The sequence below is a fragment of the Hyaena hyaena genome, unplaced genomic scaffold (assembly GCF_003009895.1).
Source record: "Hyaena hyaena isolate Hyena2069 unplaced genomic scaffold, ASM300989v1 scaffold_314, whole genome shotgun sequence".
In the NCBI taxonomy this organism is placed as follows: domain Eukaryota; kingdom Metazoa; phylum Chordata; class Mammalia; order Carnivora; family Hyaenidae; genus Hyaena; species Hyaena hyaena.
The window spans coordinates 1094337-1112988 of record NW_024080947.1 but is presented as its reverse complement, the minus strand read 5'-3'; the positions used below and the strand labels follow the sequence as shown (position 1 = coordinate 1112988).

General features: G+C 33.3%; 1 protein-coding gene and 1 long non-coding RNA gene across 6 annotated transcripts in view; one reads left to right on the top strand and one right to left on the bottom strand.

Annotated features, from left to right (window-relative positions):
• ZEB1 (zinc finger E-box binding homeobox 1) overlaps positions 1 to 18652 on the top strand; it is a 197909-nt gene that overhangs the window by 30144 nt on the left and 149113 nt on the right. The gene's annotated exons all lie outside the window — the stretch shown is intronic.
• On the bottom strand, positions 10 to 18229 carry LOC120242746. The gene is made up of 3 exons (XR_005531155.1): positions 18104 to 18229; positions 3086 to 3216; positions 10 to 281 (listed from the first exon to the last, which is right to left on the bottom strand). It is a non-coding gene; the product is annotated as an uncharacterized LOC120242746 (long non-coding RNA).

The following is an 18652-nucleotide window of genomic DNA, read 5'->3' as shown; positions in this document are numbered from 1 at the left end:
GCTAAGCAGTGATAGTTTTTAAACTTTATTAGTCTTTGAGTTCACTAGAGTTCCCTGATAGATTGTTAGAGTTGGAAATAGTGAGTTCATTGCTTGACTGAATAAATAATTCATATGGCACAAAAGCGGCTTTTTCTTCCTCCCCAGTTCCTTTCTCCTCCATTATATTCACTTTCTCTCTTTTAAAAGGATCCTTTACAGCCGAAGAGTAACTTCGTGTGAATGTGCAAGGGCTTGGGCATTGCTGCAGCATTAATGTTTGCTGAATATCTGAGGTCAACCTGAGAAAATGAAGAATCTGTTTTAAATGTGTATTCTCTAGTAGCAACTGAAAAGATATGTAGTAGTTATAAATCATTAGACCTTTCCCTTATGGTAAAGTTGCCTTGGGAATTCCTTTTAGCAAAATACATTTTTCTTTTTGGATATAGTATCTTCCATAGTGTGTGCTGCAAAATAAAATTGAGTTTTAAAGTTGAGTAAATCATTAAATTTCTAGTTTTTCAGAAACCGTTTTAACTAGATTAAATGACATAGAGTTAGTTTGGTAAAACGTGAAAATTATTTTTATTCTTTATGTGATATATTTTAATTATTTTGTAAAAATTATAGCATTATATTAAATATGTGAAATTCCATTTTTCTATCTTTTATGATAGCACCAAAGTAGGAATTATGCCAGGTTATTTTCTCTCTATTGTTTAAATCATAAGAGACTCTGTTTTATTGGATCAAAGCAATTGTCTGTCTATCCTAATAATCTCCTTGTCAGTGACACCACTGGAGATGATGGTTTATCTTTCATAAATCAGCTACATTCTTATTTTTTGTAGTAAATTAGCATCTGATATCCCTAAGAGTATGTAAAAGTATTTTTGGAAATTTGTGTGTATTCAGCATATTTCAGGGTATAACAGTACTTTCATAAAACAAACTTAATGTAAGACAGTAGACTGTAATCCAGACTCTGTCGACTGGAAATATTGATGAATATTTGATATTTTGCTCCTTCTTCAGTATGTTGATAATTTAATTCTTCTTTGAAGAAGGTTCTGAATAAGATATGATGTTATGTTTAGTATAATTCAGTGCTGTATATTTTATTTTACGCTATTCTTCATATTTTGGTAATCTATAATACATAGGCTAAGAAATTTAACCTGGGTTATCTATTTTGATATAACCAAACTCTGCTTTGTTACCTGTTTGTCTTTCTTTTTTGAACTTAAAGTGATGCCTTCTTATTTTCTTATTTTAAGACTTAGTGATTCAGTCAGTATTAACTTTATCCATAAATAGTCCTTGTCGTTTTATGACACATTGTGATTTTAAGCACTAAACCATACTGGTTTTTATTTAAACTAAGTGTAACCTTTTTTTTTTAGTTTATTTATTTATTTTGAGGGATAGAAAGAAGGGATGGGAAGGGCAGAGAGAGAGAGAGAGATAGAGGAAGAGAGAGAATCCCAAGCAGGCTCTGCACTGTCTTTGTGGAGCGTAGTGCAGGGTTCAGACTCACAAACCCTGAGACCATGACCTGAGCTGAAATCAAGAGTCGGACACTTAAAACTGACTGAGCTACCTGGGTGCCCAAACCCTTAGTAATTCTTAAAACTTAGGCTTTATTATGGTTTTTCACAATTCTATTTCAGTCACAGAAACCAAATAGTTTTTGGTTTTTATTGGTCATTTAAGTGCTGACACTGGTATTGTTGAATTACATTTCTAAGGGAAATAGTGTTTTACTTATCAGTTGCTTCATAACAAACTGCTGTAAGGTTTAGTGGCTTAAACAGTAATTTATTATTTCTCATCATTTAAAGGGTTGACTGGGTGAGTCTTCTGCCTTGTGTGGCTTTCCTTGCAGTGCCAGGAAGGCAGGGCAGACTAAATGGTCTCCTTACATGACTTGCAGTGGATACAGGTTGCTGGCCCCTGGTCCTTCCTTTTCCTTAAGGGTGTTTCTCTGTGATGTTAATTGGGCTCCCTCACAGTAGGATAGCCAGATTCCAAGAAGGAATGTTCCAAAAGGCAAAGGCATAAGTTGTAGCTCTTTTAAGACTCCGATTCATGAGTAACCCAGAATCCCTTTGGCCCATTCTGTTGCTCAAAACAGGTCACAAGATCAGCCCATATCAAAAGGAGGGAAAATAGATTTTATTTCTAGGTGCAGGAAATCACACTATAAAAGAGAAAATATGACGGGATATATTTTTGTAGCCAACTTTGGAACCTCAAACTCTATCACGGGGATTTTTTTTTTTTTATGAATTCATCTGTTACCATTTACCACATTTTACAAACTGGTATAGTCAGGCACATGAGGATTTCTATTCTGACTTTATAATAGAGTCACTTAAGGGTTATTTTCTCAACTGTACCTAGTAATGTTAACATCACAGGATAATTTACCAGTTCAATGAGATGATTTGTTTAAAGTACACAGCATAGTGCTGGAAATTCAGTTACTCTTACTGTACCTTTTCCTATGTCCTTCATGTTTAATTAATGTATAGACTTGTGATGATAGTACTTAAGGTGTATTTTTAATGATGAGTCATGATTTATCTAAAGTCTTACCAGCCTTATTAAGGACTATTGATGGTTCGTTCCACTTTGACTAACATTATAATAGTCACATAAATTATAGGTCTTCTAATCTAAGCATCTGTTTCATGCAAAATTCTTTATAAACTGTTCTATATGGGCTGTTTACAATGTAATGAACTGCTGGTTGGTAAAAATATTTAAACAAATTTGCTGTTCTTATTTGCCATAGCTCTGTATTCTATTCTACCTTCCATTATGCAGGAAAGTCTTGTGACTTTTCCTAAGTGGTCTTCTTAGGTCATCTTCCAGAACTTATTCATGATTTAATGTGTAAGGCCTTTGCTGTAGGGACTAACAAACTGAATCTGAGAAGGAAGTCTGAAGAGATACGTAATTTTCCGGTGGTCATTTATAAGGAGGGCATAGATACTATATTTTCTTTGCTTAAGGAGCATGGCACTGATAGGCAAAGATTTGATTCTATTTGTGTCAGGTATTATTTGTTTTAGTCTCAGTAGTCTCCAGTGCCACCAACCTGTCATATTATCAGTATGTCACCAGGTGAGCAAGTCCTAGAAAACCAGTATAAAATAAGTGAAAGCCCTTGTCCTATTTCACTCTTGAAGATCACATTGAAGAGCATATTGATTTGGTTTTAAACAATATCTGCAAAGACACAAACAAATAAAATGTCACATTAAATATAACAGACAAAGGAGTGGAGAAAGACATAAGGAAGAATTTTTGGACAGTAGTGATGATTAGATATTAGAACAGGGTTTGCAGGAGAATATTTTAAATAATTAGATATGACATTGTTATGGATTATATGGGAAGTGCTAAAAGTGAGAACAGGATGAAAGACGTGGAGTCAGTTTTGTCAAGTCTGTCTACTAAAAGGGGGAATGTTTCATTTCTTCTAAATTATGAATGACATTAGAATCTTGTTTCATCTTATTTTTATGCATAGATTTTATACATAATTTTTGGGAGAAGCTTTTATTAAGTTTTACGTAAAGCATTATTTTTGGACACAGCACATAATGGGCACCTAATTTGTATCGCACTTAATTGGCAGAACATAGGCATATTACTGTATTTTATTCAAATAAATCAGCAATTATAAGAGACATCCTTTGACTTAAAAACAGTTTCCTCCCTTTTTGGAAAAAATGAAACACTTTCCTTGTGGGAGGAAGGAGCATTCTATCTGAGGATTATTCTGAATTACTTTTAGCGATAAGCATTGCAGCCACATGCTAGTCTTGACCTCTGACATCTTTAGGATTGATAGCATACTTCAATTTATGGCTTGGTTTCCATTTCCTATTTAATTAAAACCTGTAGCTTTTTTTTTTTTTACTAATTATATTACATATTATTAGAAGTTAAGTAATTTCTCTTAAATTCATCCAGAAGAATGAGATGTTAGGTTAAAACTCCACTGTATATGTTTCTATCTGCAGGTAACGGAGGTGACAGGTAAAAGGCATATTCTTGGTCATGTCTAAGTTTGCACTTGGGTAGGCAGTGACAAGGTATTATAACCTGTGTAATGACTAGCAAGGTTTTTCTGATATCTAGTCTAAGACTCCTCTTGATTTGAAAAATATTAAAGTGAAAAAGTATACATTTCAGAGTTGAGAAAATAGACTATTTCATTTACCCCTCCCAACAACTACATAAGGAAGACATCAGGTGTTTTATAGAGTTATTAAAGTATAGAATCGGAGTGTTTGAGACCTAGTCACACAATAAGTAGTAGATATGGGATTAATAACCAGGTCTTTAAGACCTCTAGATAAGTGAATTATCTACTGTACTGTGCTGCCTTTTCAACGATAATTTAGTTGTGGATTAACTTCAATTTTAAGAGATCTATTCAACAAATATTTATTAAATGCTATTGTATACCAGGCATTACATTAAATTATATTGTAAGACAGTAAATAAAATAATTAAGGTCTGTGTACTCATGAAATCAAAAACTTTGGAAAAAACTGAAATTAAACAAATAATTACAACTACGATGAACAGTAAGAGAAAATTTCTAGGGTGATGCTAGAGTACGTAATAGGCAACCCTAACTGCCTGGGATGGTGGGGTAGTGTTGATGGGCAAGTCAGGCAAGGACAAGAGAGGTAGCTTTTAGACTTAGCTGGGAAGAACCAGCATGAGTCAGAGAGCATTGCAGGTAGCAGAAATAGTGTCTGCAAAAGCAAAAGAATGGAAAGGATTCCAGTGTTAGCTGAGCAATGAGAAGAAGGAAATAAACATGGAGACACCTGTAGGAAACAGATGATGTGATCTTAGCCTGTATCCTAAAGGATATTGGGAAGCCTTGGAAAGGTTTTAAGTAGAGGTGTAACATGATTAAATTTTCATTTGAGAAACATGAATCTGACTGCAGTGAATATAGAAGCCTGTTGTTACAAGCTATTTATGTACAGAAGGTTGGAGATGATGGTTACAGCAGTTGAGTTGGAGAGAAGGTGATAGATTTGATATTTTTGAGGTAGACAAAGCCTAGGGATTTGACAGACATACAAACCCCGTATTATTATTCCATGCATTGAATGTTTGCAAGATAATCCCCCAAATCCCTTCAATAACGTGTGCTTGATGTTAGGAAGTGACTGTATTATATAATTTAGAAACCATTATTCCTTAAATAATTTGTGAATTGAGCTAATTCCTATTGCTTGAATCCATTAAATAGCGTAGGGAGAATTTAGTTTCAGTAGAGAATTTGACATCTTAATTTTTATGGTAAATCATATAAGTAATTTCATATACACATGATGTGTATACATACAGTGCATGTTATTTTATTCATACCACTCCTTAATCAGTAACAGATTTGAAAGTTGATTGAATATTTTTGATTCTTCCTATTCTTGGTTGATTGGTTGAAACTTAGATGAGGAATTTAAACCATTTCGTTTCAAGGAACATTCTGTTAAGAAACACTTTTTTCTTTATTATGATAAGAAGCTATTGCTAGATCATTGGTTCTAGAAATAAGCTCCTAGTTAAATTAGAAGATTCGACAGGAGAAAATTTTGGAAACCTACTTCCCTGAATACCTTATGAATTGCTTTATTTTCTTAGCCAGCAGTATCTTTTATGTACTTAAGGGTGTCACTAGCTGCTGTATCAGGGGCAGCACGTCAAACATCTGTATAGACTTTTGACTATGAAGAATGAGGCCATTTGGGGACATATATGGAGACTGGACTTGTAGAAAGTTTATGCTCATCTTAGTGGGCAGAGAGAAAGCTAGCATTCTATTTTCACTTGATTGTGGCCATGTAAGAATGAATGCTGATTGTTGCCAAGTATTTTAGTTTTTCAAAAGGATTCTAAAATACACATCTTTTTGTGAATTAGTTGGTAACTAATTTAGCTGTTTTAAAAATACTCTGACTACTGTGCAAAATAGGCCTGTGGAATATATTTGGCCCAAAGGTCTCTGTTTTATACCTTCTGCTTTATAGAGGTCTTCTCTATGTACATAAAAGATCAAAATTATTTCTAGGCAAAGGAAATGTCGAAATTAGGAAGGAAAGGAAAAGAAGAGGAAATGAGATTATTTATAAGAAGTGCAAAACTAATTATCTAGCTGGTATTTTTAGTTTAAACTAAGTTCAAAGAGAAATTCACTGTCCCTAAAATAAGCATTCTGAATATGCATAACTGGGAACTCGGAGTGGGATGGGAATCAATATAGATGAAAGTCTAATGGTTCTCTCTTAAACAGTTAGGAGTAAAGTACCCCAAAAACAAGAGACCTGTGATATCAGAGAGAAATCACACTATAGCAATCTGAGTAGATCAGGGACTTATGAAAACAGTACTGTATTAAAAGCATAATTTAACTTTTATATTAATAAGAAGAGGCTCGATTGTTTTTTACACTCTGATGTTTTGAATATTGCCTCCCAATAACATATATAGTATACAGTTATTGTAGGCATTAAGAAAACAGAGAAAAGTGATATATAACACTTTTCTTTAAAAGCCAGGAATAGGTAAAAATAGATTTTATAATATTCTAAACATGTTTAGAACTTGGTACATTATCAGTTTTCTAAAAGCTAATTTGTTTCCAAATTAATCTGATTTTTAGCTTAAATAAAAAGAATATTAATTAACTCATGTAAGAAAGCACCAGAAGTAAGTTATTGCACCAGACAAACATTGTTAGTTAAGCCAGTGGCTCAGTGATTTCTTAACAGACTTGGTTCGTCTTTCTGTTCTACTTTTCTTCTACATAGTGTTACTTTATCCCAGTGTTGTAGTTAACAGAATGGCTACCAATCGCAATCAGGATTTTGTGTTTCTTCAGATCCAAAGAAGATAACTTCACTTTCAAGGGCAGTATAGCTTTTTTTCTTTCTCTTCCTTCATCCCTGCTTGCTTCTCATTGACCTAAATTTGTCTAATTCTAAAATACCTAAACTAATCATTGATAAGGGAGAAGGGACTTACCATAATAATGGGTTAGACAAATTGTGAGCTAGGCTGGAGGCTCAGGGTCTGTCAGCTTCCCCTGAGGCACACAGTCTACTGGGAGAGACTTGGATACTGATTCAAATCATGGATCATTAGGAAGGCCCTGGATAAACGCCCAGCACTGGCCACTACAGGTGCTTTAAGGAGCATGTGCTATCTGAAATGTGTGCTTACATGAAGCACCAGCGGCTTTCCCAATCACTCCCAGGAAGTGTGAGGTGGGTCTCTGGGGAGTCTGTTCTCTGTCTCCTGTTCCAGCACCTTGTTAGCAAAACTTTATAACTACTGAGGATTGTTTTCCAAAAATTTTCTTGTCACTTAATAGACAGCTCTGTAGAATGAACTGTGTGGGCATAAATGGAACAAACTTAGTTTAGATAAATACAGTTTCTTAGATAAGCTTTACTTTGAAAAAGCATATAGTCTCATTCTGGTACAAAAGGATTTTTGTACCAGGATCTCTGTAATTGTGTCATCCTTATTATCTGATTATAAGGGTGGAATATAATTTATGGGATTATTTACAAAGCAAAAATACTTAAAGTTTTAAAATCTTTGTATAGAAAATGCTAATTGTATACATTAAGCATCCATCATTGTGATCAAAATATTTAATCTGAAACCGTTTCTTTCAGTTTTTAGATTTCTAAATATTAGCCAAATATTGAGTATCTGGGTCACACTGCCATTACAAACAAATCTAGGCCAAAATGGTTTATGCTTTTTCTGTTGCCAGCTAAGTTCCTCTGTTTGACCAGGCTTGACTTTTTGTTATATAGTTTCCTTTCAGCTAAATTTTACTTATGTTTGTGGAATACTGTGTTCTTTGTATGGAACTGGTCCTCTTTCACCTTTTTCCCCCTAAATCAGGGTAACAGAACAAATAAATAACTATGCTTTTGGCTGCTGTGTTTCAGAATTGTTCCTGTACAAAGGGTCACGTGAGCTAAATTACCTACTGCAGTGCTAATTATTGTGTGAAACCTTGCTTAAGAGGCTAGAGAAACTGGGTTTTAGTACAGGAGCTGTAACATTTCTTAAAGAGTCAACCTGTATGCAGTCTGGTATTGAGAGTATCATAACTCCTAAATACCCTGTGAAATTTAAATGTTAATTTGTTCCATTTGTCATACTACATAATGTGACATTTTTCTTCAAGTTAAGATGAGAAGTCTTAAGTGTAATGATACAGAGAGAAGGGAAGAGAGAGGAAAAGTATATTGGAACAACAGATACTTCATCTGTGTCTTTGAAGTAGTGAGGGTGTAAAAGTCTATTTTGAAAGGAGTATAGTTTATGACAGTTTGTGTTAATACAGGACCTGTAGTTTTCTTGAAATTAAGAACTTTATACTTTTTGGAATTTTTAATACTGTTCCTCTACATTTATAATGCTTGATTTCACAGTACTGTATCCTGTTTTGAAAATATAAAGTGATAGCATGTATACTTCTTGAAGTTTTCTAGATAAAATAGTTTACTATCACTGGATATTCAATTAGTATGTTTCCAGATAATACATGCTTCCTTTCTTTGGTTGCTAAAACATTTCATCTCAGCCATTCTTATTGTAAAGTGTCATAGAAAGCCTTATAGGTTTTAATGATTCTGGATTATTGATGGGTATTTGTTAATACTGTGTCTCCAGGGGCTACTGAGGTATGTTATAGGGCCATTTGTCCTTAACAATAAACAGTTGTCAATAGCTGTTGTTCTTTTGAGTTTTGTTAAATGGTATTTCTGTTTTTCAAAGCTTGATATTAATTCATAGGGCTACTAGCATGCAGAGAAGAGTATTTGTGAATAAAGTAAGAGAAAGAAGGTTCTTAATGGGCTTGAAGAGCACTCTAGTGAGGGAAGTACTTGGATTTTATGATGTTTATTTTTATTTCATTTGGTGCCTTCCCCCATCTCATGAACCTCTTTGTACCCAACACCCCTTCCCCCCTATTTTTTCCAAAAAGTATGGTACTTGGCATGTGTTCCAGATGATTAAGAGAGATGGGTTTGGATTTTGAAGCTAGACAGACAGTGAATGGGTTTATAACTGGATCATTTAATAGCACCAGAATCTTAGATTCACAGCTGGAAAATGGGTATGTGGTACTTATATCTCAGGGTTGTGAGGATTAAAAATAATGGATCTTAAATCTAGTGTAGGAGATATTTTAATAAATGCTAGTTCCCTTTCCTTATGTTTTAAAATGAGTGATCCACTTACTTTGGAAATGACATTTGCCTATTTCAGTATGATACTGTAATGATTAATGAGTCAATATCCCTAAAATACAGTAGCTTTTAATATCTTTTTAATCACAAATAAATGGTATAGGACAAGATTTTGTTGATTAATTTGCTTGATCATACAAATAAAATAAGGTGGAATATTTCAGAAGACTGAAATACAGATTCTGAGGTAAGAGAAGTATTTTTTTAATAAATGTAGGAGACCTTTTTTTCAGCCAATAGAACTCATCATGTTGAAATATTTTGTTGATATCTCCAGAGAGTTCATAAACTACTAGTGAGTGCTATTTCTTTAATGCAAAGGTAAATGTTATTCTAGAAATCATGTAGACAAGTTAGAAACCTCACAGAGGTCTCCAGACCATTTTATATTTTACCCTATTGGAGCAAGTTTCAGTAACCTGAAACAGTACTGCATGGGTGCTCTAGTATATCACATTTATTGTTATGAAATTTTATAATTGTCCATAGGTTTTAGCTAATCCATTTACAGGTCAGATTATAAGGATATCATTCACTTAATAAGTACCCTAAATACACAGGTAGTGCCATTGAGTTTTTGACGATACCAGAGGGAAAAAACAAAGGCACTGCCTTTAAGGAGCTGTCTCACAGTAATATGAACACCTTGATTGAGAAGTTCCATAGATGTAATATGATGAAATACTACAAAATTGCCTATTAAAAACTTCTCAGAGGGGCACCTGGGTGGCTCAGTCAGTTAAGCATCTGACTTCAGCTCAGGTCGCGATCTCATGGTTTGTGAGTTCGAGTCCCGTGTCAGGCTCTGTACTGACAGCTCAGAGCCTGGAGTCTGCTTCAGATTCTGTGCTTTCCTCTCTTTCTCTGCCCTTTCCCTGCTCGCACTATGTCTCTCTCTCTCTCAAAAATAAACATTAAGAAAAAAATTAAAAAAAAAAAAAACTTCTCAGAAAGACTGGGAAGGGAATAGTGAGTGGGCTGGAGGCAAGATTTTAATGAGAATCAAAGATGTGATTTAAAATTTTTTTATGTTTAAGAATGACGTATGAAATTTAAAGGTGAGTTAAATCTAACAAAGCAAGGTTTCTCACTTCTAAAGGAAATGAGCTTTATTGAGATTTGTTCTTAAGTACAGATCTGTGATTGTTATGGTAGTGGTAAGGTAGAATTAATTTGTTTAGCATCGTTGCCTGTTCAAAAGAGTTTTGATGAGTAATGAAAGGATTTAGATGTTGCCTAAGGAGTACTCTGACTTTTGAGACCAACTGAACTTAAAAAGTTGTTGTATTTCACTAGAAGCATCTTATTAGTTAAGACTGAATAGACAATGAAATCTCAGATGAGTTAGTGGCCAACTTTTATCCTTACAACTAAATCTAAGCAGTATTTTGACTGTTTCTTTTTATGTTTCCCATTTACAAATATTCTGAACATCTTTTTCTGCCCATTTATATATAACTGGTATTAGTTATATCACCTGAAACATTCAAGATAAGACTTCTTATTTCTAATGCTATCCATGTAGCATGCTTTAATTGGTAGACAATTTATGAAAAATGGGTAAAAGAGGGTGCCAGGAAGTGAAAGAAAAATAGAAGTAGTATCTTGGCAAATTCTAGGAAATTGTCTGTTTTATAAAAAGATTTGATACAATTTTATACATTCCTCAAACCCATGTTCTTAGTCTGTAAGAGTTGGGGTAAGACTGAATGTATGCCTTAAAGTGTATGAAGAGAATTCAATTTAATCATATAGCTTTATTTCCTTAACTTTATGAATTGGTTCTTTGCATTTGTTGGGGCTGATGATATGAATGTTTGAAATGTAGTATGGAAGTTAAAAAATTGAAATCTTTCTAAGAAAAGTATCTTTTTCTGAGATACAACTGTTTCTTTCCTTGATTATAGTAACAAAACTATTTGTTCTTAAGGGGTCTTGATTTGCTGTTGACTAGCTGTGTAACTTAGCACCAATATGTTCTGTTACTGGAACTGATTCTTCACTTATAAAATTAGGGATGTTAAAATCTAAAGCTCTTATCAGTAGATTAGTAGAACATATTTTATCGATAGATGCATACATACATACATACATACATTCAAACACATTGGCAGGTCTTTGCTTTTCATTATTGCTGGAATGTGAAACTAGTTTTGTTGTGTTGGGTTCATTATCGATAATGTTCACACCAAGCAAATCATTCTGTGTTTTTTTGACTCGTGATTTTGTTAATCTCTTGGTACTCTTCAGGATATGTGTCATGTATTAAAAATTAAATTACTGCCATGATGATTAGCATTACTAGAATGAGTGACATAGCAAATTTAGAACTCATACTGAAGGCCCATTTTTAAAAAATATATCCAGTGTTCTGTAATTTCATTTGACTAAAAAAACAGATCTTTGCTCTTCTTCCAGAGTAAGGACGTGACTACTTCTATAGCTGTATTATGTGATTAATTTTTGCTTTGTGGATTTCATCAGGCTAAATAAGAATAAAATTGTTGTATATTTTCTGTTTAAAAATGTATTTGTTACAAAGTCTTCTCAGATCAGCCTCACATATGACAAACCTATTCAAATAATTTAAGCTGCCCCAGTGCTCTTGTTTCTTTCTTGAACATCTAACCATTTATATGTCTTCCTGAGCTGTTTTGGTCCTTCCTCCACCCCCATGTTAAGTTTTGGGTTATAAACTTGCTGAGAAAGGAATTTCATCTTTCCTTTGTATCTCATACTACCCAAGAAAGATTTAACCATAGATTTATTATTCACCTTATATTCTCTTTTACATAATACTTTGATATCAGGTTATTGATAGCAGAAAGCCTGTCAGGGTATAGGTTGGAATAGATGTGCATGTGTGTGTATAAATGTGCTTGTGTATGTATAGGAGAGAGGGTAGGCACATAGAATATGTGAGAATTGGGGGTTACATGTTATGTTTAGCATTCTCATCTGAGTATTACATAACTAGTTTTATGCACTTTAGACTATTATACTTGACCTTCAGAAATAACTTTTCGTCAGTGGTAAATGCGATACCTCAGGACATGTTTTCCATTGCTTTCATGTTTTCCTTTTAGCTTTATTATGATGTATATTTTCCAAACACTTAAATGGTCAAGGATAAAAAATTATTGAAATGGGTCAACTTCTATAGCTGGGCAGAAATGATGGGAGCTCTGTACTATATCTTACTAACATATTGGAACTGTTTAATATGTCTCATACTTGAGAAGGCATCAAAACAGACTATAAAACTCAACAATCATAAAGTTTAATGGTTGAAAATCATATATAATTGACAGCCTTTACAAAGATTAGCTGTAATAATTAAGAGGAAAAGAGCCTAAATTTGGTGCAGAAAAAGGGCTGAGTTGTTGTTGCACTGTAATTAGAAGTTAGTATCCATGCATTTTTGTCTTCTTAATACAAACAATGATATTTGCAGGTAGGACATGTCTTTTCAGTGTTACTTTTAACTTCTTATGGTATGTACTACTACAAGTAGTTGATGGTTTAGTAAATATTTTATGAATATACATGATACTATCAAAATATTTCCAAATATTGTAATATTTGGAGTCAGTGTTTGACAGAACTTAAATTTGTGACAGTACAATTTATAGATATGTCATTGAATAAATTCCATTTTTATTGTGTGTTAATTTGGGTTACAAAATAATTGAGGAACTTCATTAGAAGAAATTGGAAGTTTACTTAAGACTGTTCTTGGAAGATACTAGAATTTTAGAGGTTTTTTTTTCTTTTGTCCTAGCATTTCTTCTTTAATATAATGACTGCTTGAAAGGATATAAATCAAAGTCACTCACTTTATTTTCCAGTTTAGAGTCATTGATCATTATCAGTTGGTGGGTGTGGAAACAACTTAATAAAGTTTGGGTAATTTAGTTTCAGTTTAAATTCTCAACTGGCAATTGGCCGAAAACTCCCCATCAGAAGACGTGAGCATCCAAATGTCATTTTGTGATTTGGCTACTGTCTGCTTGAATAGGAAGGCCCTATCAAGAAAAACTAATGGAGTGATTAACTATCAAAAGAAAATCAATGGTAAGAGTTTTCATTTAAATTATGTGTGAGTGGGTGTGCATGCATGTGCGCGCACGCGTGCGTGTATGTGTGTGTAAAGCATACCATTTATTATTTGAATTAAAATTTTAGAGCTTTAAAAATCTAGGACATAATGCGAAATATTTGAATTTTGAACTTATATGTCTGTGACTTACATTTGTAATAAAATAAATGCAAAGAATGGTTTTTATAGAGATTTTATATTCTTAGTGTTGATAAGATACTAATTAAAAATGTCAAAAATAAGTTATGTAATTCATAATTGTGTAACAAATTCAGGGTTTTTTTTGGTAGAGAACCAGTTCTCTTTAAAAAAAACAGCATTTTACAAATATTGCTTGAGTGAAGTTTAACTTTTTTAAAAAACAAATTTATACAAAACTGAATTTGTTAGTTTCATAGATGCTTCTTACTAAAGCAAATGTCATAAACTGCAATAAAATAGTCTATTGATCTCTGTTTTGTTTTTTACTCTCATTATAAAATGATGGGTGGGGAGAAGGGAAATACATAATTAAATCCACTTAGTTTAGCATTAGGATTTTAAAATTGTATCATTGCTACTACATCTCTGTGGGAAATACTAACATATCAGGAATAGATGTTAAAATGAAGTGAAGTACCTGTTCATATTATAATACAGTATCAAATTTTGGTGAAAAAATCGACATCTCACCCCTGCCGTAATACACATTTACATTGAGAAAATAATTTAAGTTTGGTTACATTTTTATATGCTTCAGGTGGCCTTAAATGTAATGTTTTTATTCTCTTTGTATTTACTTCTTAGATTATCCCTTTATTTGGACATCTGTGCCCTCTCAGATTCGTGGTTAGTTATGTTAACTTTGGACAGAAGTGAAAGTAGTAGCTTATAGAGGTTGAAATTAAAAAATTCTGTTTATCAGAGCTTATTTTAGTATCTCATGGCCATAGTAGCTTTGTGATAACTGGATAATGGGTGTTGAAGCTCAGATATTAATAATATATTGTGATTTTTGTTGTCAGACTTACAGTTTTTGAGATTGACATAGTTTGAGTAATTTGTCTTGCTCAGTTAGAGATGTCAAAATGATCATAACTGAATGTGACTGTGTTTTTAACTATTTCCTAGAGCTTAATAATGAACATATCAGGAATAGCATATGTGGCAAGCGCGTAACACAGCATCTGTCATTATGTAAGCATTCAGATGTTGACAGTGAACTAAGATGGCAACATCTGTCCTTCAATCCATCTACCTAGTAATTCCAGTTTTTAGAGATTATCTGTTATATGCCATCCGTTCAGCTAGGTGCTAAGGATACAATGTCACAGTTAAAAACAGATTCTTTTTTTAACTGCTCTTGAACTTCCGTGTAGAATAGTATTTATGGTGTAGAAATTATTCAGACAAATGTAAAATTGCAACTGGAACCAATACTATGGAAAGGCAAAAGTCACTATGAGAGTAGAAGCAACCCACACAGAACCCATACATTACTTTTTAAAGTGAATTGATAACTTGTTTTAACTTTTAAAGTTTGTAATTCTATTTAAATGGGTATCTTCTAAGCAAGGTGTGCAGAAAGATTAAATTGGTTAACTGTGGAGAAATACATTTTTTATGCTGCTAGTCTATTTTCTTAGGTTTCTAAAAAAAGAATTTACAACAAAGTAACATCAAGAATTTAGTCAAAGTAGCATTCTTATGTGAGAATTTCACTTAGAGGAGAGAATTCTTAGGGGGTGCTTAAACATTTCAGGAGTGAATACAGTGAATGAGGACTCTGATTCCTTCAGCTGAATTTAAGTTAAAGGATGTCAACCATAAAATAACTACTCTCCTTTCTTAGCAACTGTTCCATTCTGTTATCTAGTACAAGGATTTATTTATCACTCATTTATGTCATTGAGTTGTTACATGTAGACATTTCTTAATGGCAGTATGATTTTGTTAATCAACTTTTATCCCTTTTTGAAAGAAAAGAATATAAAATTTGTTTCTTTTATAAATTTATTCTAACACATATGCATTAAATTTTTGAAAATAAAATGGAAGAGTATTTGGATGCCTAATAAATGTTTACAGTTTTTCTATGGGACGCAGAATCTCATCTAAGGCAAAGACACAAGTGATGTTTGAAGAATTATGAAATTAGTTTTTTAATGTTAGATGTGTCAATATTTTTATTTTTTAAAATGTTTAATTTATTTTAAGAGTGAGAGAGAGCATGTGTGAGCAGGGGGAGGGGAGGGACAGAGAGAGAGGTGAGAGAATCCCAAGCAGGCTCTGTGCTGTTGAGCAGGGAGCCCCACATGGGACTCCATCTAACAAAGGACCATGAGACCATGACCTGAGCTGAGATCAAGTCATACACTTAACCAGCTGAGCCATTCAGGTGCCCCATCTGTCAACATGTTTAGAAACTCTCATTGAAGACCAGCTTTTCTTTATTCATCTGATAGTATAAACAGATTGAATTAGAGCATGCAGTCTCGTATGCAATGAAAATTCAAGAAGTTTAGTTTTACAGTGGAAATGATCTTTGCCTATTTTACTAAAATATGTAAGCTATTTAAAATATTTAGTAAATGTCTTTATCAAGTAGCAGAATCAAAATTAATTCCGTTAACTTTTTATTTAAATTTATTGTGTTGAATTTCATCCGTGCAGTAATGTCTAAATTACTCAAAAGAAGGTCACCAACCTCAGTATTCTGATTTGAAGTTCCTAGCTCTAATACCTAGGTAATTCTACTTAACAGTGCTGGAAGAAAGGAGTCCTTTCCATACCTCCCAAGAGTGTCTGGAGGGAATTTTTCCTTTCCGGGTAACATACCTAACAGTTCCCATTACATTACATTTTTCTGACAGCTCTTTTTGCCTCTGTGCAGTTAGCTTTGATTGGTCTATGATGTCAGCTGGAGAATTGGGCAGTTAGCCATATAAAGATGCTTTAAAAACAGATGTGTGTATATCACAGATGGAAGATGATACATTTAATTTACTGAAATCAATAAAAAAATAGCCCTTTTTCTAAGCAAACAAAGGTCTACCAGTAGTTATCAGTTTTTAATTTTTTTAACAAACAATCCAGTATCTGATTGGGTGTGTATGTTGTAATATAATGACTTCTGTTTGGAATTTTGGAGCTACTACTGTCAGAAGAAATGGTGATTAACAATGGTATTGAATTGGAAGTTTGAGAATGGAATATTTTAATGAAAGTTATTGTTCATAGTTGTGAGAAGGAAAAGAACATTTTTCAAATCATTATGTAAGGAAAAATCTTTTAAATGTGGAAAATAAAATGGAGTGCCTTCTAGAATTCATTCTTTTGAGTCTATGACAGAAATTTATAAAGAAAGAATTCTTGCTAAGATTTATAAGGATTATTTGGAGAAAATCTGTGGCACATCTTAAAAAGTAATATAGTCATACAAGTATATAAAATATTACATGAAATAGCTATCAATAGCAATATTAAGGTGCTATTTATTGTGAGATCTTTACTAAATGAACTTAAGAGATAAAAGACCCAATCCAATCCATTCATTCTATAAATTCTTACTGGAAAATTGCTTTATGTCAGGCATGGCATTAGGCATTGGAGATATAATCATGAATAAGATAGATGTGGCCCTCTAGTTTATACTCTGTCAGGGAAGATAGACATTAATTAAATAACTACAGTAAAGGTTAGTGGCTTGTGACTTTATAAAAACAGAGCTGTTCTTTCTTTTTTTAAAAAAATTTTTTTTAATGTTTTATTTATTTCTAGGAGAGAGAGAGAGACAGCGTGAGCAGGGGAGGGTCAGAGAGAGAGGGAGTCACAGACTGAAACAGGCTCCAGGCTCTGAGCTGGCAGTCAGCACAGAGCCCGACGTGGGGCTCGAACCCACGAACCGCGAGATCGAGACCTAAGCGAAAGTCGGACGCTTAACCGACTAAGCCACCCAGGCGCCCCAGAGCTGTTCTTTCTTAAAGATACCTTGAGAATTGATCTCTAGTATGCTAATCATTTAATCAGTTTACTTTCTTCATGAAATAAAGTTATTCATTTTGACTTAAAACTTGAATAAAAATTCTTTGGGAATCAGTCTTAGAAATTGGTAGAGACTGAAATAGTCTTGGTTTTTATGTAGCTTATTTAAAACAAGAAACTACTATGGAAAGATCTTCAAGTTTCTAAGTACCAAGAAAAGTGAATATAAGCAGAATAAACTCATAATGCCTCATGTATGTTATACACTACAGTTCATTTAATAACATTATTAAAGCAGTTTTACATGAAAAGTGTCAAAGTTATAGTGGTTAAGAAGCTACACCCTAGAGTTGGACTGGTTGGATTTGAATATTAACTCTGGCATTTATAAGCTTTGCGATTTAAGGAAAGCTGTGTAACTCCTCTGATCTTTAGTTTCCTCATCTGTAAACTGGGGACAATAAGAGTACATACTTTCTAGAAAAATTAGTTGTTTGATGTGTATAAAATGCCTAGAACAGTGTCTGGCACGTAGGATGTGCTTAAAGGCTCCATGTTGCAGTTAACAACAATAATAACAGTAATGAAATAATTTCCTCGTGTCAAAATGTCCTGCCTAATTCACAAAGTTGGGCCAACACTCTGAAGTAATTTCAGAATGTTGGCTTAAATATATATATATAGGTATTACACTACAAAGAACTGTTAGCTTTATTACTGCTAAACAAAATGTCAGTGAGAGTCTCACCCAGGTCTTGGGCCCTCTTTAGTAAGCACCAATAGAGCAGTCACTCAAAGGCCTCCATAAATTGCCATCTCCAGGACCATCGTTGTCTCAGGATTTAATCCCCAGGCATCATGGAACTGATCTTTCTTGTCTAAGAAAAGAAGTAGCAAAAATCTTATTTATCCCCTAGGGGATGAGCTGAAACAAGGGGAGAGTCAGTTTGAGAAGGAAATGACTATGTTGATAATAAGTATTTTTTCCTTGCAGATATCTAAAGAAATGATTTTTTTCCTCTAATAGGTCTACAAAATATTTGTGACATTTATAACTCTAATTATATGTAGCATTACTTGTTACTTTACTTACATCAGAGAACAAATTTTCTTTCATAAAATAATCATATAATACATTACTACTCCTATATGTAATTATTTGTAAAAAAATATATATTTTTGTGTCGACTTTCACTCTGTCTTTTAGTTTGATATCCTAGAAAAATGTAAGAGTTAAATAATTTTTGCTAAGTGATTCTTGTTGGAAAATGATTTCAGGGTGAAATTTAATATGACG